Genomic DNA, 21,940 nt, shown 5'->3' on the forward strand with positions numbered 1-21,940 from the left:
CTTCTAACTTCCATTCTTAAAATATCAAAAAAGAAAATGCTTCTACACATTATGAGTAGGGTCAAAAGAACTCAGAATCACTGTTCGTTTTTTCAAAATGGTTTTAAGGAACCAGCAACTCTAGCATTTTGAAGCTGACTCAGTATAAGTTTCATAGGAAGTGATTATGATGGAAAGACAAGGAGCATTTCAGACAGGAATTTCTTCTTATTTTCTTACCACCAGTAGCAATTCACTCTTAAAGTTTTTTTTTAATCTTTTTCACTATAAACCTTGATTTTTGCTTCTTATTATGTATGATTCCATGCTCTTACATTCCCTTTCCTCCCCAACTCTCCTACCCACCCCACCCCAAAGATCACTAATGAGCAAGTAGCTGTCTGTTATATCCAGAAATGTTATCAGATGTTATTAAAGTGTGGAAAATCTCAAGTCACAACCATAACTACAGGGTCAGCCCTGACCAGTTCTATCATTAACTTCCCTATCCGGCTTTCTGCCATACTTGAGTTGCTATCAATTCTCAGTTACTACCATACCCAGTCCTTGATAGAGAACTCATCTTCTCACAGTTACATCAGATTGTTATTTTAATGAAAAACTTTCAAGTAAAGACTAGACATTTCTGAAGGGACAGTTTCTAGCAACCCAAGATTGTAGCTACATTAATTCTGTATGCTGCAAAACCAGAAAGCCCCTGCACCTAACTGTTTCAATCTTTTGCCCCCCCCGAAGTCATTCTCTATTTTCTTATAATTCTCATTGTGATGATCCATTTCCATTTACATAAGGCTGGCTTTCACCTACATCAAGTGCTTTTTAATATCTCTGACATATTCCATAATTTAGCTCCATGCATTATGAGTAAATTGTATTCAATTCAGTTGTATTAATAAACTGTAGAACAAACCCCCAATACTTATTTTTGTAACACAAAAGATACATAGAGTATAAACAATTGGAAGATTTTGCCAAATAATCACTGAAACAATTCTACAAATCTCTACCCTTGATAGTGTCCTTCACTACCATGACATCATAAGAGTATTCTGGGCTTGCTCCATAAAGGTGCCCTCTATGGAGAGCTGGATGAACTCCAGGTAGTTTATATGCTGTTGTTGGCACGGTGTATAGATTTCTACATCGTTACTTATTTTGACAGTGTGCTGACATGGAGTTGAGCCAAGGGACAAATCTTGGGCTGTACATGTGGCTCTGCCCGTGAGGGGTTGGGGAGCTATACCACTGTGTGTGTACCTCGCAAAAGAAAAAAAAATGCAACAGACAAGACCATATATGTTGTAAGATTTACTCAGGGATTTTTCACAACAGACTAAATATTCTATTGTCTGTGAGTCTCCTATTTGAATGACGTGAGGTCAAGGCTGACTTCATTATATTTCCTGGTGACATGTAGGTCTTGAATGACACAGCTTTTCCTTCCTCTTGCTCTCCTCCTCTTCTGGCTGGCTTACCTTGACCTCCAGCCCGGCTTCAACAGCATGCAGATTAGATACTGTTTCTCAGTTGTTGAGCCAGAGAAAGATTGATTTAAAACTATTTTGAAACATCTCACTTTATACTATGGTAATTATAGTTTTCTAAAAAGTAACATGCCCCTCCCCCCAATAAAAAAGGGAAAAAATAAGTCACTTATAAAGTATTTTATGTAGTAAGATCTGTAATAGACATGTTTCAGTATCCAAAAGTGTAATGAGCATTGAGATGCTCCATTTTTAAAATGGACAGAATTTCCAGCCTAACAAGAAGGATTACTGGGTTCCTTATTGGCAATGAAGATTAGCTTGGCAAAAACCAAAAGATTGAAGTCCTACTCACCTTACATACTTAGGTGTAATTAATGTCAAATTATTTTAGAGTATGCTAGGATTTATACTATGAAAAGTATATAATAAATGTTTCTAAAAGCATCATGTAAAGTGTCTTTATTTAATCTACTTTTAAAATAACTTCTTTTGACAAAGTTTAATCTTATCAAAGTGATATGTTCATCACTTCAAAATTGAATTTCACTTCAGTCTGATTTAAAAAACAAAGTTACTGAAGTGGCTACCGTCATTGAAATCAAGAATTTCAGAAGATGTTTTACGTTTTTTACATAGGGGTATCAACTCGGTGCAATGACCTGAATTCTGAAATATAATATTTTTAAAAACTGTGTGTGGTAGCCTAAAAATCAGATCTGGGTTCTTGTCTAGTGATTAGTTTACAGCCAATCAGAATGGGCTTAATGACCTTGGGCAAGTTATTATAACCAAACGTAATCTAAATTCCCAGTATGGAGAGTTTATATCAGATGAATTGTGACAAGTGACCTTTTTCCTATCCACTCTGTCTACGTTGACTTTACATATTTGGCTATCTTGATTGGGAGTATTAAATCTATGCAGTTGGCTGTGGAATAGGGTTCTCAACCTTGACTCTATTGATACTTTGAGTCAAATAATTCATTGTTTTATGACTCTCCTGGACATGGTAGGAAGTTTAGCAGAGTCCCTGGCCTCTTGTACCAGATTTCAGTAGCAGTGAAAACCAAAATATATACAAGCCGACCATCCATATATTCATTTATTATACAAAATTAACTAAGCATCTAAAATGTAGAAGGCACACTGCCTATATATTGATGAGAAAAAGACTTTTTATAGATTCCCAAATGAATATTTGTTGATTAGGAAATTCTCTATCCCATATACCGCTAATGATTACAGTAAATTCTAAGCATCTTAAAAATTAAAAAACTTAAATATCAACAATATAAAACATTACATATTTTTAACTTCTGATCTTGAAATAGTTATAGATGCACAGGAAGTTGCAAAGAGAGTACAGACAGGTCCTGTGTACCATTAACTCCGTTTTCCCTTATATAACTCAAGTTGATGGAAGATTCTTCTCCACCAAACTCTTGCCAGGCTCCTCTGTCCCCTTCTTATGCACTAGGCCTCAACCTTGGCCTTTAAAGACTTGAACAAATACTAGCATAGTTTCTAACAGGTAAAGGCCTCATCCCTAGGAGGATGTTAGCCTCCTTTCAAGGGCCTGCCTGGGAAAACTCAAGGCTGCCCAAAGAAGTCCCTATTTCCTCCATCCAATACTTGATGATAGGGCCATTTTCTCCTAGTCTCCTAGTGGGAGTGGGAGTAAGATTCTAACTTTATTTAATAACCCCCTGCTCAGCAAAACCCAGATGGGTTTCTGATAGAAACCATTTTTTTTGTAGGGGTGCCTGGGTGGCTCAGTTGGTTAAAGTCATGATCTCATGGCAAGTGGGTTCGTGCCCCAAAAACAGCTCTGTGCTGACAGCTCAGTCTCTGTCTCCCTGAAGAATAAATAAACATTTAGAAAAATTTTTTAAAAAAAGAAAGCAGCTTTTAGTAAATTTTTACTTTCCTGACTCTACGAAGCCCCTGCTTATCTCCTTCACTAATGTCTCATTCTTCATTTTAAATACCCAGTCACCTCTGAAGAAACTTAAGTCCAGGTCAGTTCATGCTGTACTCTTTTCCCTATTATGAAAGTACATACTAATTAAAATCTGTCCTTATCATTTAAATAGTGTCTGACTATATCTTTGACATAGTCGATATCAAAACCAGGATAATGACATTGGTACAATCCAATGACCTTATTCAGACTTAACCAATTTTATTGGTTTACACATGTGTGTGTGTGTGTGGTTTTATGCAATGTAATCACATGCAGAGCCACATAACCCCTGCCAGAAATGATAACTAACAGTTCCGTCACCATAAGGTGCCTCTTACTACTCCTTTATGGTTACACCTTTTTCCCATAGCTTCTTCCAACACCATCCCTGTAGTTTTTCCATTTAAAGAATGCAGATAAACATCATAATGCAGTATACATTCTTTTGAGATAGGCTTTTATCTTTCAGCATAATACCCTTGAGATTAATTCAAATTGTTGCGTGTACAAATAGATTGTTACTGTCCCTTTTTAAGCAGTGTTCCATAAAATTGATACATCACAGTTTAGCCACTGACTTATTGAAGGACATTGGGGGTGTTTTCAATTTGAGGCTATCACAATGCCCGTTTTTGCATCAACATAAGTTTCCTTTTCTCTGGGATAAATGGCTAGTAGTCAGATTGCTGAGTCACATGGTAAGGGTATTTTTAGTTTTAATTGTTGTTGTTTCCTAAAAAACTGGAAAAAAAAAAAAAACCCAACTCAGAGTGGTTGTATCCTTTTATGTTCTTACCACCAATTGATGAGAAATAATTTCTCTGTATCCATGCTGGCGTTTGCTGACACATGGCATTTTATGATGGAGTAATTAGCCTCATCCTGGTGAGACAGTTCACATTAACAGTACATTTCCAATATATTATTAGTGTTGATATTTATATAAATGACAAATTTAAAATACCCCAAGTTTGCAAATGAAATATACTGTAAAGTGAAGTAGCAGAATGTGTCATCCTTCAGATCGTAATGTGTTGCTGAATATGCTTTTAATGTAATTGATGGTACACAGACACAATTTGCAGAATTGCATTAGAAGAAATAACACTGCTGTTAATTTGGAAAGTTTATAATATAATATAATTTAATAGTCTCAAAAATTGAAGAGTACCAAGCTGGGGTAAATTACAAATTTGATTGGCTAGACGGGCTATACCACTGTCTAAACAACATAAAGTGAAGTAAGCATTTGACAATTATTCTTTGACAATTTAAAAATTCCTTAACTAGTAGTCAAAGTGGATTAAGTAGTCTACTGTGTGGTTTCCCCTAGTGATACTTTTCTCTTCTACTCTGACTTTTAGAACCAGTTAAGTCCCACTATTGATTACATGCTTAATTCAATTCAACATTATGTGTTTAGTTACTATGAAATGCTGAAGTATAACTGTATATTGCCTTATATTTTTATTAATTTTTATGTGGAAGAAAATTAGTATGTTTGCATAGTATATATTTGCATATTTACATGATAGCATATATATGTTTGTGTGTACACCTATACCTATATGTATAATAGACACACATCCATATGCATAGAGATACGTATTTTTCCCCAATAAAAATAGCCGTGATGTATCTGGCATTCTGTATTTTCCAGATATTGTTAAACAGTTTAATAGGTATACTAATGTACTATTAAACAATCATATAATATATTTTAAAGTGAAGACTCAGAATTGTTGTTTGAACTCAGAATTGTTAAGTTTGAATTGAGAGGTCACATTATTATCCACTACACTATTTTTTATTAGCTTGAACCGGAAGAAAGAAAAAAAACCAGATTAGAATAGATTAATCACTAAATTAAAATTCATATTGGGAGGGCCCCCTGGGTGGCTCAGTTGGTTAAGCATCTGACTTCAGCTCAGGTCATGATCTCATGGTTTGTGGGTACAAGCCCCGCGTCTGGCTTTGTGCTGAACACTTGCTCAGAGCCTGGAGCCTGATTCAGATTCTGTGTCTCCTCTCTCTGCCCCTCCCCCACTCACACTCTGTCTCGCTCTGTCTCTCAAAAGTAAATGAATGCAAAAAAAAAAAAAAAAAAACCTCATGTAGGACTGAATTGCAGCTCTGACAGATAGGTTGGCAACTCTCCCCATACCTACCTTACCTCTAGACTTCACACACATATGAATAATTTTCTTTTAGAATCTAAAAGACTGTTTTATGTATTTGAAAGTATTTACACTTGCGGTATTTATATTTTGCTTATTGCTATAGATGTTGGTTATTTATAAAAATTCAATGATAAAAACTTACTGTCAAAAATTCCTGCTTTGAAGATTTCTGAATTTCTATGCATAAATCCACACTGGTTGTACATTCCTCAATTCTTTATTTTTCATGAATCTAACTTAAAGCTTCAGTTTTTCCATATTTGACTCTCCTGATTTTAGTAATTACAATTATATATTTACATTTAGTCACCTGTGTGAAAGACTAGTAGGCATTTTGTTTCTTCTGTCATGGTGTCTAAATCAGCCGTTATTTTCAATGACTCTGTTTTTACTATTGACACAAATAAACTGGCATATTATATGTGGAAAATAGCTTGTCAGTTAATTTGATCTGGAAGATCATACCCTAAATAGGGATCTCTGCTTTTCAATTAAAAAAAGGGGATAATGGGTGCTTGGGTGGCTCAGTCGGTTAAGCGCCTTTGGCTCCCGTGGTGATCTCAGGGTTCATGGGTTTGAGGTCTGCATCAGACTCTGTGCTGACAGCTCAAAACCTGGAGTCTGCTTTGATAATCTTTTTTTTTTTTTAATGTTTTTTTTAAGTTTTATTTCTAGGAGAGAGAGAGAGCGAGAGAGAGACAGCGTGAACAGGGGAGGGTCAGAGAGAGAGGGAGTCACAGACAGAAACAGGCTCCAGGCTCTGAGCTGGCAGTCAGCACAGAGCCCGACGCGGGGCTCGAACCCACGAACCGCGAGATCATGACCTAAGCGAAAGTCGGACGCTTAACCGACTAAGCCACCCAGGTGCCCCACCTGGAGCCTGCTTTGGATTCATTGTATCCCTCTCTCTCTGCCCCTGTCCCTCCCAATCCATCAGCTCACTCTGTGTCTGTCTCTCTCTCTCAGAAGATAAACATTAAAAAAAAAAAAAAGTACAATGTGGTTAAGAAATGTCAGAGTTTACATCAAATAGATATTTTAAAGCTCATTAATTTTGTTTCTTCAACATTGTTTAAGCCAATGTAACTAATGCACTAGCAATTAATTTTAATGCTAAAAAGATAGTAAACATATAGACTACAGTTAATAATACTGTATTGTATACTTGAAAATTATTGAAAATTCATCTTAAGTGCTCTCACTACACACACACACACACACACACACACACACCCCCTATGTGAAGTGACAGCCATGTTAATTAGGTTGACTGTGGTAATCAGGTCACAATGGATACGCATATGAAAACATCACATTGTACGCCTTAAACACAAGTTTTATTTGGTGAGTCTACCCTCAGTAAAGTTGGGGAAAACCCCCATATTGTATGACAAGCCTCTGCAGTGACTTCCCAGATTCCTGGTGCTGACTCCCTTGTGGAAACCCTTCTCCTTGACTGTTCTTAGGTCCAAGCCTGCGGATACAGTTTGCCTTCTCAGGTGATAATTTTTCGGTGGGTTGTTACTTTGCCTTGATTTGGTGATTTGCCTTTACACCTGCCAATTTTTCATTTTTTTTTTTTCTTCACATAAGGTTTTTGTACGCAGTTCTCAATTCTTTAAGAGATGACAGCCAACTTTGGGTTTGCGTCCGGATCACGACCCTCACTGTGCGCAGGGGTCGTGCTGAGGCCCGGAGGCGGGAAAGCCCGGTGGGGGAGGGGCGGGAGCACGCGGAGGGCGGGCGGTGCCAAGGCTGCACCAGCACCTCTCCCCCCCCCCCCCCCCCCCCCCCCCCGGAGGCCGCATCTCAGTCTCCCAGCACCTCTCCCCCCCGCCCCCGCAGGAGGCCGCATCTCAGTCTCCCAGGCAGGTGCCCCCGCGTGGGCTTACCCTCCCACTCGTCCCAGGAGTGTCTCTGCTCCACCTCAGAGCCGAGCTCCGCCTGCGGGGGTCGGGCGGCTGTCTGTGGTGGTGGATGCCGAGCAGCCGCAGGTTGAGGCCTGAGGGGGCCGCCAGCAGGGCGACGCCGGGAAGAGCAGCACCCACCGGCCCCGCATGGGTTCAGGCCCGGAAAGCTGGCCCGGCCGGTGGCCGGAAGAAGCAGCCTACCATTCTCAGTGAGGGCTTGAGGCCGTTCACGGCTGCGTGCTCCCTTCTCCCATAAAAGACGAGCGGAAGTGATGGAGGCCACGCCCGTCATGTGTGACGTCATGCGAGCCTCCATCTTGCTAGCGCACCGCTCCAGAGGGTCTTTGCTCGCTTAGGGAAGCAGGTGGCCGCCTTGGGCAAGACCGTGTGCCCAGGAACGGGGGGGGGGCAGCCTTGAGGAGCTGCAGGTGGCTTCCAGGAGCGAGTGACCTCCAGTCAGTAACCAGCCAGCAGCTGGGGCCCTCAGGCCGCCAATGGCCTTCAAACAGTTTTGCCAACATTCTCCGTCCATGAGCCTGGGAGTGGACTCGTCCATTCAAGCCACAGTTGTGGACAAGTTGGTGGTGACATCCGAAGCAGACGACACAGGTAAGCCATGCCCAGAGGACTGACCCGCAGAAATGGTAAGATAATACGTGTCTACTGTTTTATGTTGCAGATAAATTTTGGTAATTTTGATGCAACGACTGAAAACTAGTATATATTCTCTGTCTCAAAAATAAATAAACATTGAAAATTAAAAAAAAAAAAAAAGGAGGGCTCCTGGGTGGTCCAGGTCATGATCTTCTGGTCCATGGGTTCGAGCCTCACATCTGGATCTGTGCTGACAGCTCAGAGCCTGGAGCCTACTTCTGATTCTGTATCCCCTTTCTGCCCTTGCAGATAAAGATAACTTTCTGAAGAAAGATAACTATCTGCAGAAAGATAACTTTCTGAAGTATTTTGTAATTTATATTCTCAATAGCAGATTTCTGTGAAGGAAAAGAGATTTTTTTTTAAACAAGTAATCAACTGATTAGTTTCCATCAAATTACTCTCAAATAGGAGAATCATGGAAAATAAACCTGGGAGAGATGACACATCTTCAGTCCCACAAGGAGAATAAACTAGAAGCAAATATTAATAGCTAACTGACAGATAATGGTTACTTATCCTGGGAAGGAGTTCGTTTCAGAGGCAAGAGAAATTTCTAAATTTCAAGGGAAATTACAAGAGCTATTAGGTAGCCTGTAAGGAATTTTAATGTGGGTTATCAGTTCAAATGTCCATTGTGGCCATGAGGTAATATAAATAAATGAGGTGTGGCAAGAATAAATGCTTATGCAATCATCATGTAAATGGATGCTACTGCTAACTAGGGGTGTGTGCCCTACTGAAAAAGATAGCTTTCTGCAGTTGCCATTTGGGATTGAGTCTGCTCTTGGCTGTTTTTCATCTTTGTAGGAGATTTCAGATGTATGTGTTTGTAAATATCAAATAATATAGATAATTTTAGAACATATTTAAAAATATGTATCTGGAGGGACAGTTGTTTGTGGCTCCTGGTTTACCACAGGTTGCTTTATAGAATAGTCGATGGAATGCCAGGGAATAGCCAAAGGAAAGTGAGTCACGAAGAAAATCTTCAACCAGAAAAGGAATGATCATTTTCCTTAAGATCAAAGATAGAAGTTTGGAGAAATACTACACCAGGATGACATAATCACCAAACATGGAGGGATGATGTCGGATCAACAATTTTGCAGTAGCTGAGGCACCTGGGTGGCTCGGCTAAGCATCCGACTCTTCATTTTGGCTCAGGTCATGATCTCCTGGCTGTGAGATAGAGTCCTGCCTCCAGAGGCCGCATGAGTGGCTCAGTCAGTTGAGCATCTGACTTCGGCTCAGGTCATGATCACGGTTCCTGAGTTCGAGCCCCACTTGGGACTCTGTGCTGACAGCTCAGAGCCTAGAGCCTGCTTTGGATTCTGTGTGTCCCTCTCTCTCTGCCCCTTGCCCACTCACACCCTATCTCCCTCTCTTTCTCTCAAAAGTAAATAAACATTAAAAAAAAAAAAAAAGAATCTCGCCTCTAGCTCTACGCTGAGCATGGTGCCTGCTTAAGATTTTTTTCCTCTCCCTCTGCCCTTTCCCCGAATGGTGCTCGCTCTCTCTCTCTCTCTCTCTCTCTCAAATAATAAATAGATAGATAGATAGATAAACGACTTAAAATTTTATTTGCATTAGGACTTCAGAAAAGGAAAGGCTGCCATTCACCCATTTGGGAAGGAGTAGTAAGAAGGCATTAGCACTTATATCAACTGCATTTAATTATTTAATCATCTATTTCTATTTGCTACCTGCTCTGTCCTATAATATATTGTTGAAGATGGAAAATGTAAAATCAGCCTAATTTACGGTCAACTGTTACTAACTCTGTGGCCTTAGGGTTTACTGCTATTCACATAAAATTGGCCTTAGAGCTAAAAATAACAACTATTAAATTGAAACCAATGAAATAACTGCGTATATAACTGGAGGGATTATAAACAATCTCAGCAGAGATAGGAATACTGGACAAATGTGGGTGGAGTGTGGCGTGAGGTGGAATCATCTAGAAATAGACTCCCTGGCAAATTGCTATGAAATTTTGATATCCACATTCTTCCTTGAGTATATTGCCACCATCTCTGCAAACATTTTTGCTGCCCTAAGTTTATTACTATGCAAGAGTCATTTTGAATATGTCAAACAGAATGTAATACAGGTGTAGGACTTTTGACTTTGATCACCGTGCAGATTTGATTAGAAGCATCTGGGTACAGAACTGTAATGTCTTGGAAACAATTTGTTGTCATATATGACCAGACTGTGCTCTAATTTGAGTATGAATGATATGTAAAGTTAGCCGCTATTTGTTGAGTCTCATTACTAGCCACTATTTTAAGACTTTGATGTTGCTTCTGAGGATCACGTCTCTAAAATTAGATTTACATTTATGCCAGCTGGAAGTTATTCAAGAATAGATTTCAGACAGGCAAAGAATATTCAGGAATAGATTTCAGACAGAGAACAGCTGGAATACTGTTGTTCCTACATGGGGTGCCAGGGAACATGTATGGCTGGGTTTCATGCAAGTATAGGAGGTGTTCAATGGCAGATGCCTATTTTTTGAATAATACGATGTAGCAAAATGATGTTGATATATTAAGCCTGAACTTTCCTTTACCTTCAAAAGTAGAAAGAGTATTCTAATGACATCTAGCTAACAATAGCCTGAGTTTTTAAGTTTTTAATTGAAGAATAAAATACATTAAAATTATAGAAATCTTACATGGGGAGTTTATTTTTCAGAAGTAAACATGTCTATGCATGTAATCAACCCAGTGATCAAGAACCTGAGGACATTAGTGGCAAAACTCAGGGCATATCCCAGTCCTAGCCACACTAATCTCCAAACATAATCACTATCCTAATTTCTAGCATTGTGCATTAGCTCTTACCATTTTTAAAACTTATATAATGAAATTTTACAATTTTTACTTTTTTGTCTGGCTTCTTTCAGGCAATATTATGCGTGTGTTATTTCACCACATTACTGCATTTAACATGTTTTGTTTTTTTCCTTCATATTATTATATAATATTGTGTCCTCATCCCAAAGCATATGTGCTCTACTATTGCAGGAGAGTTGTTCATATCCATTTTGGGACAATAACAAATAATGCTTCAGTAAATGCACTATATATATCATTTTGTACATTTTTACTCGTATATAATTAATATGTGCCAGGGAGTAGAACCACTGGTTCTGGAAGGTATATATCATCTAATTTATAAGATACTTCTGTGGAAAGGAGTAAAGGAAACTTGATTTAAAATGGAGTCAGGAAGTCATGTAGGGAGAGATCTTATGCAGGCACCACTTATGTCAATTCACATGACCAGCGGGAAGAAGGAGTTCTACATGCCTCGGTAACAAACAGCAAACTGCCCACTACTGGCAACCAGTGAGAAACTGCCATAAACTCAAACTCTCGTTCTGCTCCAATGAAATGCTAAAAACAACCCTCCATATTTCTCCAAGAACCTAATAAAATCTAGCGTTCTCTTTGTCTCTTTGGACTGGCCTATGGTTTGCCATAGTTTGCTTGTCCTGAAGTGCAATTCCTCTGTTACCCCTGAATAAACTCATCTTTGCTTGATTAGATTACCATTTGTTTTATTTAAGGTTGACATTGCTAAATAGTTTTTCATAATGATTTTACAAATATAGAATCCTACCAGGCTTGGCATAAATATTGCCACCATATCCATAATTTCTTATTTGTTAAGTTTCTTAATTTTAGTAATTTCTGTTAGTGTGGTTTATCATTGGGATTTAAATTCAATTTTCCTGATAGCTCATGAGTTTGAGTAACTTTTTCATGTCACAAGGATATTTACATATTCTTTTTTCTCAAATGCCAATTTCCCATTGGCTTCATTGCTGATGCTGTAGCTTCATAGATCTCAAAATGTTTGGATTTCCGTGTGAACTTTAGAATGTACTTTCCATATTCCAAAGCAAACCAAAACAGAACAAAATTTTGTGATTTTTGAGAATGACCTCAATCTATAGAGAAATTTTGGGAGAATAAACATTCAGTATTCCAATCCATGAACATGGATAATGAAAGAATTTATGCCTCATTCATATTCTGTATTTTGTAATTTTTGAAGTGAAATGTTTGAACAGTGTTCAATAGGTTTATTTCTAGGTATTGAAGTTTTTTGAGGCTATGGTAAGTGGTTTCATTTATTCATTTCATTTTAAATTATTATTATTTTAAAGTTTATTTTTGAGACATAGAGACAGAGCATGAGCAAAGGAGGGGAGAGAGAGAGGGAGACACAGAGCTTGAAGCAGGCTCCAGGCTCTGAGCTGTCCCCACAGAGCCTGGCCTGATGCAGGGCTCGAAATCACAAACCATGAGATCATGACCTGACCTGAAGTTGGACACTCAGCCAACTAAGCCACCGAGGTGCCCCAGTTTAAAATTACTTTAATGATATATTGAGCTACATTTGAATTTTGTATGTTGATATTTCATTCAGCACACTTCATAAATTCAGTTATTGATAACTAATTGTTTTGGGGAGATTATTCTGAAATTTTTATATATACTATCTTGAGTCTGGAAAAATGACATTTTTATTTCTTCCTCTTTAATCTTTGTGCTCTTCATTTCTTAGTCTTGCATTATTGCATTGGATAAGAGTTAGTTTTGAAGAGAATTTTTAAAGATGGACATTTTGTTTCCTTTCCATTCTTAGGGGAGAAACACTACCATTGAGTATATTGAATGCTGACATTTTTGCGTGCAGTAAGCAGAATTCTATAATGGCCCCAAGATTTCTGGCCTCTGATGTACATATACATCCCATTTATTTAAAAAAAAAAAAAAAAAAGCATCCTAACTTTGTTTTAAACTAGTTTGCTAACAGATTTTATCACTAATGAGTGTTAAATTATATCAAATTAGTTATCTGTACCTTGAGATCATCTTTTTTTTTTCATTTTCTCTTTATGTGATAAATTAAATTATTGTTGCTCTTACATTTCCTTGGAATAAACATGACTTGGTCGTGACACTTACATTATTCTTTTCATATATAGCTAGATTCAGTTTGCTAATATATTGGTTAGGATTTTTCATTTATGATTATGATAGAGGTTGTCTGCTGATTCTCATTTTCTTGATATCCTTGTCAGATTTTAGAATCAAGAATTTGCGGACCTCATAAAACCAAGGGAGAAAGAAATATGTGTATGTGTATAATTTGGCAGAGAAAACATCTGGGATTTGGTAATTTAGAAATATTTAGTTATATATTTATATTTTAGTAGATATGGGACTGCTCAGTTTTTCTATTATTTATTCTGGTTGAAATGTTCTTTAGTTTTTGTCTCATCAGCCCATACCTTGTGACAGCCAAACTTTGTGCTCAGCCTCTTAGCCCATTATCAGCTACTTTCTGTTGGAATTTCCAGCTCCCATTTAAATTTGTCAAATGCTTTGAAAGAATTCCTTTCACATTTTCTGTTGAGTTATCAAATAAAAACAAAAATAAAATAAAATTCTGCCTTATGTTAAAAAGTATATTCATTACAAAGAGTTTATCAGTAGTAAATTTAGTTGAAATTGACTATATTTCTATCCTCAACCCATGTTGGCTTGATGTTTGGTTAGCTTGATCAACCAAACCCTTTGCTTGATGTTAAATTGTGGATAAAAGAGTAATTTTATATCTCCCTCCTACTCTGGGTTTGTTCCTTCATTCTGGGAGAAGAGTGACTACCTGGACACATCCTTCACCATTAACTCTGCCACCTAAGCATCTCTACACTTTCTTACTCAAAAGTTGTTTATTCATAAGAGCATTGCTCTCACAGTCAAGGGAACCATAAAATTCCAACTGTGTGCGGTGACAACAGAAGATCAAGTAAATGATGAATAAATCCTAGCAGATTCCAGCATGAATAGATGTCAAGGAACAAGGGTTAGATGTTCACTCTTTGTCAATGCCTTCATGCTATGGAAGATCACAGGATTGCATGGAACCCCTGGGGAGACAAAAGTTAGGCTAAATTGATTGATGAACTTCCTAAATTCATTAAGATTAAATTCCCACCAACTGACAATTCAAGGATTAAATTGGATTACAGAAAACATTTTAAAAGTTACATTTTTGGACACTTGAGTTAGAGATCTATAACCACACACACGCACATATGTACACACCCAATTTGTTTTTATTATAAATATTGAATATAATATTTCTGTTATTTGTGGGGTTCTTTCAGTTAAATCATCATATTTTCATTTCCATTTTAGTACATATAAATCTATATCATTCTTTTGAAATACTTCTAAGTATTTTATAGCATAGATATAATATAATTTATTTAACAGTCACCCGAAAGATGGGTACTAGGAACATTCCCTGTTTTTATTATCACAGACAATATTGTGAGATGCTTAGTAACTGCTCTTTTTATATCTGTAGGAAAAGTGGGATACTGGTCAAAAGGAATATGCATTCATGACTACTAGATAGCCCATTAGATTCAAAAACAACTGATGATTGTTTTCCAGAATTTATTGAGAACATTTTTACTATTTTTTTCTGCAGTCATTAATTAGCTACATGAGTTCTAAACTAAATTATATATGGAGAATATTATTTTTAATTTAAGGTAAAATAAGGGGAGCTGTTTATATTTTTACATACTGTGCTCTGTTTTAGTAGTTAATTTTTCATCTTTTTAAAAAAATTCTTGAGTTCTAAAATTAAGGTTACTAATAAGCCTTTTAATTTTTTTTTTTTAATGTTTTATTTATTTCCAGGAGAGAGAGAGAGACAGCGTGAGCAGGGGAGGGTCAGAGAGAGAGGGAGTCACGGACAGAAACAGGCTCCAGGCTCTGAGCTGGCAGTCAGCAGAGAGCCCGACGCGGGGCTCGAACCCACGAACCGCGAGATCATGACCTAAGCGAAAGTCGGACGCTTAACCGACTAAGCCACCCAGGCACCCCTAATAAGCCTTTTAATAAATAGAGTTCCCTAATGACAGATTTCTGTTCTCAATAGTCTTTCTTTGCTCCAGGACATATTACTAATTATGTACCTTTTTTTATTTACATCTTTAGCAGCCTACATAATACTTTCTAAGGAGATTAACTATGAACACCTTGAACAGTAAGTTCTCAGCACAAGCATCTAATTTGACTTTAGTAAAAATTCACATTTTAGTTGCCTATAACTGGTAACTATCTAATGTTTCAAATGCTTCTTCCTGGATCAGTATGAACTCAAGACTATGATAAACTCAAACTTAACTAAATATTTGTAAAATGATGATGTATTTTATGCAAGAATATAGTATAATTTATTTAAAAATTTTTGTTTAATGTTTATTTATTTTTGAGAGAGAGAGAGAAACAGAGCATGAGAGGGGAAGGGACAGAGAGAGAAGGAGACAAAATCCAAAGCAGGCTCTAGGCTCTGAGCTATCAGCACAGAGCCCTTATACACGGGGCTTGAACACAGGAACCTTGAGATCATGACTTAAGCTGAAGTCAGATGCTTAACTGATGGAGCCACCCAGGTGGTAATTTACCCAAGGGCAATTTCTACTTGTTAACAACTTCACAAGTAAATAGTAGATCAAAAATGAACATCTGTTTATAGTAAAGTGGCTAATAAAAACCCGTGCAGTTAGAATGGAGGAAATATTTTCACATTTCTTCTAGCGTTTTAGTGAAAAGTTTATATGAAATATAACAATTTTCATGAGGATATTTACATGCAGTGTTATAAATGCTTGATTTGAAATATCTTGCTAGATATTTTTACGTCCTTTTTTTCTGCGTAATCATTCATAATATAATTAAACAATATGAGAACATTAGTTTTGAGATCTACTCTTAGTATGAATAAAAACAATATTTCAAAAGATAAAATATTATTTGTTTCAGAGCTGTTTAAGGATCACTTCAATAATTATAGTTACTATTACAATGCCAGATAAAGAATGACTTTGTGTTAGGATGAAACAGAGGCTGATGATCTCAGCAGATACAATTCACCAAGTATTATAAGACATAAACCTGCTCTCATTGAACAATGAGACAATTGAACAATGAACAATTCTTATGAGAATAAGAGTGTATAATAATGATTAATAGTAAATATAGGAAGTGAAAACAAAAGTTCTGACATCCATACCAACCAGTTTTATATGTTAGTGTCAATTTAATTTCTGAATCAGTCAACAAGTAGAATAGTTTATCTTGTATGAGTGGCAAATTCTCTTAGCTTACGCAGTTGCTATGTACAATTTTATATATGATTTATCAAATATTTAGTACTTGGATTGGAGCCTGAATGGGGAGAAAGCATGGAGACTGTTCAGTATTGAGTCTGAGGATGTCCTGACTAAGACACCTGAGTAGAATTCCAGATAGGATTATATGCTGAAGTATTTCTTATGTTAATAAATACTGCCTTTGTTTAGTAGAGTAGCTCAGTTTCAGATTGAAAAGAAAATAGAGGGAAGAAAATCTTTGTTATTTTCTGAAGCAAAGCAAAGTGTTTAAAATATTCAAGTTGGATATTGTCTAAAAAAGGGAATTGAAAATTAAACCTAAGGACAGAAAGTGCCAACACCCAAATTTTTAAATGTTAAAAGTGGAATTTCTTGGTTCATTATCACCAGAAAGGACAGGCAGTACAGACAATAAGCCAGAGCATGCAAATAGAAGTGTCACAAGGAACTCTTTTCTATGGAAATGGCCACCACAAAATATTTAGCTCATAGATGGAAGATTCTGAAAAAAATTAGTAAGTCAAGGCTACAGACCTGTAGAGAACAAAAACCCGAAGCTATCTTTTTACTCTTTTTCTTTTTCCTTTCTTCAATTTTACCTCATTATCTCTTCACCTTTACAAAAATCACTTTGCAATTCTCTCTGATTTAGAACACTAACTATGTACAGATAAAAACACCAGGACTTGGGAAAACTTAAAGCCTTGAGACTGACAAAATATATGTATAAAAATTAAACTTTAAAAAAAGTAATGAGAATTAGATATCTGACCTATTTTCTAAACTTTCTAACGGGAAAAAGTTAGCCAAGTGAGTAAGGTTGAGACCTTGAAAAGAAAAATATTTTAATGTTATCCCCTCAATACCTGTGCAGCATCAAGATCATGTGAAAGACCAAATGCTCGGCATGATTAAGAGGGTGATTTTATTCAGCTTTATTGCACAGGAAGAATGCCCTTTAATGAGGAAGACCTCAAAGAAAAGAAGAGGGGCCTGGAGTTTTATAGAGACAGATAAACAAGGGAGTTATCGTTGAATCTCAGGAGAATCCATGGACAGTAAGTTATATGGATAAAGGTGGTTCTTTTGAGATTAGCTCTTACTGAAACACAAAAGTGTGGGAGGAGATGGTCTTAACCATCACAAATATCTAGGAACACAGAGCCCAAGTTAAATTCTATATCCAGCACTTTATATGACTACTAAATCTCTATTTAACTGCAAAAGTAGCTTTAACTGTATTGTCTATTGGTTTGTTCAATATCCACTGAATAAGGTCCCAAGTGACAAATTTTTTTAAAAGTAATTTCTAAAAAATAATACTAATTGTACTGAGGAATTGATTTTTTTCTTTTATTATACAATAAAAGTTGTATAAAACCATTATAGTTTTATCTGTACCTAAACTGAGAGCTAAATTGAATGTTCAGTTACAGAGGCAATATATATATTCCCATGCACGTATATATCTATGACTCATATTTATGATGGCATGTGTGATTTTCTATTATTCCCACAGTGTTATTTATAAACCCTCTCTATTAACAGTTTTATCGTTTGAACATATTTTTAAGCATCATTCTGATCTTTTTGGAGGGAAGCAACATAGAAGCAGTGCACTTAGCTCAATGACAAAACAGTTCCTTATACTTTTATACCTGTTCAGATGTCAGCAACAAGCAAATACTCACTGAAATGAGAAAAGTAACTTGATTGCCTCCTTTATACCCAGTAACATTTGTATACAGTATCTCATTATCTCTGTGAGATCACATTGCCCTTAGTGTAACTCAAATTGTGGCCTGACTTATTTTTGTAAACTGAAAGGAAGTTTACATCTTTCAGGCCACATCCCAGATTAAAAACAAAACAAAAAAGCCCAAAAAGCTAATCAAAACAAAACCCAGCATCTCTGGGATATGTGGCTTAACAAGTTATCCAGTGGAGTCTTCTAAAACTGAAATTTGAGAAACACTGCTTTATACCATTGTACTGTTCAGGAAAAAGTTCAGAAATACTAAGCAACCAGCCCAATTCCTTGTTGCTAGTGAGTTGCAGAATGCAAGTGGTTATTGAAATCAGCAAATCTCCTCTTTTCATCAGAAACTCCTGTATCTCTTTTAAGTCTTCAGATCTAAATACACCAACCTAAATAAATAAACTTGTACCCTCACACTCTCTCCCTCCTTTCACATGGGAAAAAGGATACGGTGTCTTAATCCTAGGCACTGTGTTTATTTTCTTCTATTTTCTCTGAATGAATGTTTTTGATTGTTACTTCTTTTTTTCTCTATTTTTTCTTTATTGTGTATTATCGACATTTAAACATATTTGAGGTTTTCTCATAGGATAAACCCTATCTCACCAATACTGACAGAACTGGGCTATCACTCAGTTGCATAATCCAGAATTTGAGGAGTAATTTTGGATTCCTCATTCCATACTCACTCATTTAATAAATGTACGTTAAACTATATGTTCAAGATGTTCTTATAAATCTTTGTATAATGTTTTTTTCTCTAATTATTCCTAATCTGTTTCCATGTATCACCTTGCCACCATTAAGTTTATTTTTGTTTCAGCATCTAGTATGGAGAAAAAAAGTTAAAATGCATCATCACATTCTTGTCCTAAATTTTTTGAATATCATTGTGTTGACCTTGTGAAGAAGTAAATATTCTTGGAAGACCTTCTGTATTTGGTTTTGACTGCCTTTTTGTAATCAAAATTATCCCCATTTCTTCGTTTTGTCCAACTGTAATGGAATCAATTCTTTAAATTCAGCACGTTCTTTGCCTCTAAATCCTCTCTCAAAATAAAAAAAAATGTGTTAAATATTGTATTTAGTTCATTAATAGGATGGTGTTTTTACCAGTTTAATAAATAATCCAAAGAACAGATGTACTTATAATTCAGGAATTTCAAAACGACAGTGCAAATAGAGACAATAAAGGATGTTTACATGGAGCTAGATGGAAGTCATTTGAACAGAATGTATTAGATGGAATTTTACACATCTATTGCCAGTAATTATTTTTTACTGCTATAAGATACTTACAAGTTACAGAGTTGTAAAATAGAAAGGAAAGAGTAACATTGAACAACCTTGAAGATTGTGTTGTACAGAGCACACAGAAGCTAATTTTTTTTTCCCTGTATCTAGTAGATTATCAACTCCAAAGAGATAGCCTGTCCATTCAAAGAATATTTTCCTAAAAAATCTTAAAGTGTGTTCCTTATAATAGATATAAAATTATTCATGAAAAATTAGATGATCTCTCCCAAATTTTTACCCACAGTTCACACCTCTCTTTTAAGAATTGAATCATGTGGGGCGCCTGGGTGGCTTAGTCGGTTAAGCGTCCGGCTTTCGCTTAGGTCATGATCTCCCGGTTCGTGGGTTCGGGCCCCGCGTCGGGCTCTGTGCTGACTGCCAGCTCAGAGCCTGGAGCCTGTTTCAGTCTGTGACTCCCTCTCTCTCTGACCCTCCCCTGCTCACGCTGTCTCTCTCTATCTCTCCTAGAAATTAATAAAAACATTTAAAAAAAAAAAAAGAATTGAATCATGTACCTAATTCCTCCAGTAGATAGTCAATGCACATATAGATATATGCAGTATAGCATTATCAAAACTTATGTTTTCATCAAAATAGTTATTTCTTTAATATTCGAGACCTGTTAATGATAATGTGTACTCATTGAGTTAATGATTCAACAAAGTACCTAGACTCCCAAGATTTAAATCTATGTATCATCCTAGATATAATTCACTGATGTTATTTTTAATTTATAAATTTAATATTGTTTATACTACAGTACCTAGCATTTAATTGGTAACAACTGTGATATTTCTATATGCTATACATGATTCTGTCATTTTCTGCTTTTCACATCTTATGTCCTTAGAAACCCTATTGACCCATCAGGCCCCATCTCAGTGATCTCCTCTGTGAACCTTGTCTTAGGTCCACCCTAGTCTACTCCACTCTTCACCCCCTTCCACACTAAAGGGAACAGCTTATTTGAACCTTTGTACTACCACAATATTTGGCATTTGGCACATTTTGCTATTATGGTACTTCACATGCTCCACGAGACTTATTTTGATTAAAAGTCTGTTTCCTTTAGTAATCTGTAGGATTTCAGAAGATAGGAAACTTACACCTTTTGTCTTCGAAACTCAGTTTGCTAACACTACCACAAATCAATACAAGTGAATAATATAATGGTGCAAGATAAAAGTTTCCTTTACAGGATGATACAGTAGTAGGAAAATAAAAGTTAACTGAAGGTTTTGATGTTTCAAAATTACTTTCAATCTGAAAAACCATAATGATGAAAGAAGAACATACATGGAGTTCAAGGTTGTAATTGGCGACAAACCATGACCAACAGCTTTTTGCTTAAAGTGGATATAGTGAATGTTTTAATCATTACAGAATAAAAGACATCAAAGGAGATTTTATCTTGAAATACTGTTTTCCAGACAGTACAGTCAAATGATTTATTTTTCTTTTTCCACAAAGTAATGTCAAATTGTAGTGTAACAACACAGCACAGAGACACATCTCTGATGGTGAGTGTCACTAAGGTTGTGGACTCAGCTTTAAGAACTGGCTGATAGCTTTGGCACCTCCTAACTCACTTCTCTTAAAGATTGTGGAAAAAGTGAAAAGCATAAACAAATTTTACAGAAAATGAAATATTTTATGAGGCAGATGACAGAATGCATTTGTGTTTTATAAAAAAAAACAAAAACAAAAGCAAAAACAAAACCATGAAAAACTAGACTTCCTAACAAGTTGGCTTTTCCACTGACTTGCACAAAGTACAGTTTGATGCCTTTTGTTCTCTGTGTTCTTTTCTTCATTATCTTTGCTAGTACAATCAAGTTCTTACTTCAGCCTTCTGAACTTCAGCAGGAATATGTTTTGTACATTTAGAAATTGATCAGCCTAACTGGCCAGAGATGGAATAAGAAAATGCTGTTTCAAACCACATCAGCATTTTGTGGGGTACATTGTATAAAACATTAGTATCTGTTATATTTCAGTATTTTAGGAAAAAGTTTAGATAAAATTAAACGGGTTCCTTTAAGTTTTTTTTTTTTTTTAGATTACTTAATCTGACGTGCTTTCTAAAAGAGGATAGAGCACGGCTCCACTTTTCAGTCATATTGGATGATGCAACTCCTTTATTAAGAAGCAATTCCACACAAACACTTTATAGAATGCAATAAGAAATAATATTCTATCCATATAATCTTGTTTTGAAAAACAAAACTGTCTCATTTTTTAGTAAACAGTATTGGTGATTTCTTCTCATTGTTTCACCTTGTATACTTTCTGTGTAGAGATTTAAATAGAACTACAAAGAGATACACGATGTGTGGTACTTTGCAGATACAGGCATGTTTTTCCAGTGTTCACTGGTTATTACTAATCTTGGCCAGGCTAACTTTTCTGTAGATTTGCCCAAAGACTTTTGGGCTTGTTTTCCTCCCTCCCTCCCTCCCTCCCTCCCTCCCTCCCT

General features: G+C 36.3%; 1 pseudogene; it reads left to right on the forward strand.

Annotated features, from left to right (window-relative positions):
- Positions 1-8,070: 8,070 nt before the first annotated feature.
- The window catches only part of LOC120245422, a 26,171-nt pseudogene continuing 12,301 nt past the window's right edge, over positions 8,071-21,940 (forward strand).

This window comes from Hyaena hyaena, unplaced genomic scaffold, assembly GCF_003009895.1.
Source record: "Hyaena hyaena isolate Hyena2069 unplaced genomic scaffold, ASM300989v1 scaffold_416, whole genome shotgun sequence".
Classification (NCBI taxonomy): Eukaryota; Metazoa; Chordata; class Mammalia; order Carnivora; family Hyaenidae; genus Hyaena; species Hyaena hyaena.